The following is a 3,085-nucleotide window of genomic DNA, read 5'->3' on the forward strand; positions in this document are numbered from 1 at the left end:
AGGTGTGGTGGCACATGCCTTTAATCCCAGCACTCAGGAGGCAGAGGCAGGTGGATCTCTGTGAGTTCCAGATCAGCCTGATCTACATAATGAGTTACAGGCCAGCTGGGGATGCAGGGAGACCCCGTCTCAAAAAGACCAAAAAAATTAATAATAATAATTTAGGAGTGGGCTTTTTTTCTTCTATAGACGCTTGACCATTTTCCTGAGCTGGCAGGGAAAAGTGCCAGGTTTTCCACTTGCTCTTATGCTGGGAAATGCCCACCTCCCACAGCCTAGGGACTGTTTAATTAACACCTGCGTCCCCCACACACAGTACCCAACAACCAGCAGAAAGGAACCTATACTTTGCCTTCCGCCCACTGGAGTCACTGCTATTTGCTTTACAATAGAAAGAACCCACCGGCAACATGGGCCTGTCAAAGCCAGGGCTTGTGGGAAGCATTGGCCTGCACTAATGATATTGTAGACCAACAGGAGTAAGTCCCCCCCAGCTGTGTGGGAAGCCAGATGCCAGGAGAGGGTGGGAGAGGCCCTGCAGGAGCCCTCAGAGCCTCCACATGCTCTCTCCTCCATGGAGCCCTTGACAGCTTGAAGTCCTCTGATACCTCCTTGATGAACATCTTGGTGCATCATCCACTTCCATTGTCATTAACTCATTACCTTTCACCCGTGCAGGCCGGCCCATCACCAGCCCCACCCCTGGCCTGCTGCCATCTCCTGGAGAGGGTGTTGCCAGGCCTCACAGTAATAATAGGATGGTAGCAGGGAGTGCAGGACTCAGAATTTCTCTTAGGAACAGACCTGCCCTTATTTAAGAAAACATCTGTGTGTGTGTGTGTGTGTCCACAAGTGTGTGCAGGTGTACGTGTATGCATGTGTGGTGACCACAGAAGGACATCCAGTGTCACTTTCTATCTTGTTCCCTGAGACAGGGTCTCTTGCTGAATCTGGAGCTAGGCTGGCAACGAAGCCAGAGCAATCCTTCTGGAACCTCCCCCAACAGCAGGAGGGCTACAGACACAAAGAACTATGTCTGGTTTTACGTGGGTGCACTCAGGTCCCCTTGCCTTCTCAGAGGCCAGAGAAAGCATTGGATCCCCCTGGAACTGGAGTTACAGGTGCAGGAAAACACCTTAACAAAGCCTTTGCTATAGGGAAGAGGAGTCAAGGTTAACAGCAGAGGGAGTTGTATAATTCCACATTCAAGATGGATTGGAGCTGGTCGCCATGGCACATGCCTTTAGCCCCAACACTTCCGTGACAGAGGTAGGTAAATCTCTGTGAGTTGGAGGCCAGCCTTGTCTACATGGCAAGTTCTAGGTCAGCCAGGGCTACATAGTGAAACCCTGTCTCAAAGAAAAAAAAAAATGAAAAAGGAGGTGACTCAGCAGTTAAGAGCGCTTCTTTCTCTTGCGGAGGACCTGGGTTCAATTCCCAGTGCTCCCATGGTGGTGAGACAACCATCTGTAACTCCGGTGCCAGGAGATCCGATTTCCCCTTCTGGCCTCCCCTGACATTGTATACACATGATGCACTTATATACATGAAGGCAAAACAGTCACATACATAAAAAGAAATTTTTTTAAAAAGTTAGAAATACACAAAAATTCAATAAAAATTTTTAAAAAGCAAAACAACAAAATGGATTAGAATCAAAATGAACTTGGAGCCAAGCATAGTGGTACATGCCTGTAATCCTACCAACCAGAAGGTAGAGGCAGGAAGACGGCTGCCAGTGTGAGGCCAACTTGGGCAACAAAGCAAATTCCAGGCCTGTAGGCATGGCTATATAGCAAGACCCTGACTCAAACAAACAAACAAGCAAATTAATGAATTTGGGGGAGGCATAAAGGAAGCACTCAGAGGAATTTCTGTTCCATTTGTCAATGCATAATTTTCAGAACGCTTTCAGTTAAAAACATAACTATTATACAAATACACGGTGAGGATTGCTACAGAATTTATGTATCTTGTTAATGACCGAAGCAACGTGATGCTAAAGTGGTTCTAAGATGACAGGCGAGATGAGTACAAATATACCAGATTTATGCTCTCGCACACACATTTAGCAGAAAAGAAGAACATGGAGTCAATGTCTAAACTAAATACAAAATTAAGAAAATGAAGTCTTTAGGCCAAGAACTGGCAAACTATGACCTGTTGATGAACTCTGACTCACTTCAGAGTGTGTAGACCCACCAGCAAAGAGGGTTTTTTAACGGTTGGGAAAAGAAAGTGCACATGGAACACGTTTTGTGGTACATGAAAACGACTCATGAGGGCCTGGGGAGATGCTCAGTGGGCAAAATGCTGCTGTGCAAGTGTGAGGACCTGCATTTGATCCCCCAGCACCCATGCAAAAGCTGGCACAGCAATGCGCATCCGTAACCCCAGTGCTAGAAGTGGGTAGGCAGAGACAGGCATATCCCTGATCTCACCGGCCAGCCCTTCCAGGTTCAGCGAGAAACCCTGTCTCAGAAGAAGGTGGAGAGAGATATAGGAAGACAACCAACTTTGACCTCTGTCCTGGACAGGCACACACAATTGTACATCCACACATGCATACAGGCACACATATGAACACCTACACATGCATACACCACACATATACAAATATAGAAAGTCTTGTATTTTGTAGTACATGAAAATGGTATTGAGGGCCAAAGAGATGGCTCAGTAGGTAAAGAAACTTGATGCGCAGGCCTGGTGACCTGAGATGGAGCTCTGGAACCCATATAAAGGTATAAAGAGAGAACTGACTCTGCAAAGCTGTCCTGTGACATCTACATGTTCACAATGGCACATGCACACACACACGTACACACAACAACACCAATAATAATAACACCAAAGGAAAAAAAGAAAAGAAAATGGTACTGTGGAGGGCTTGACAGGCATAGACTAAAAAGAAGCAGAGTGCATGGTGGGTAGAGGACAAAGCAACTGCAGCGCTACATCTGAGACATCGTGGGTCAGCTCACACAGGGTTAAACAAGACTGGCCGGGCGTGGTGGCGCAAGCCTTTAATCTCAGCACTTGGGAGGCAGCAGCAAGTGGATCTCTGTGAGTTCAAGGCCAGCCT

The sequence above is a fragment of the Nannospalax galili genome, unplaced genomic scaffold (genome assembly GCF_000622305.1).
Source record: "Nannospalax galili isolate Female #2095 unplaced genomic scaffold, S.galili_v1.0 scaffold172, whole genome shotgun sequence".
NCBI classification, from domain to species: domain Eukaryota; kingdom Metazoa; phylum Chordata; class Mammalia; order Rodentia; family Spalacidae; genus Nannospalax; species Nannospalax galili.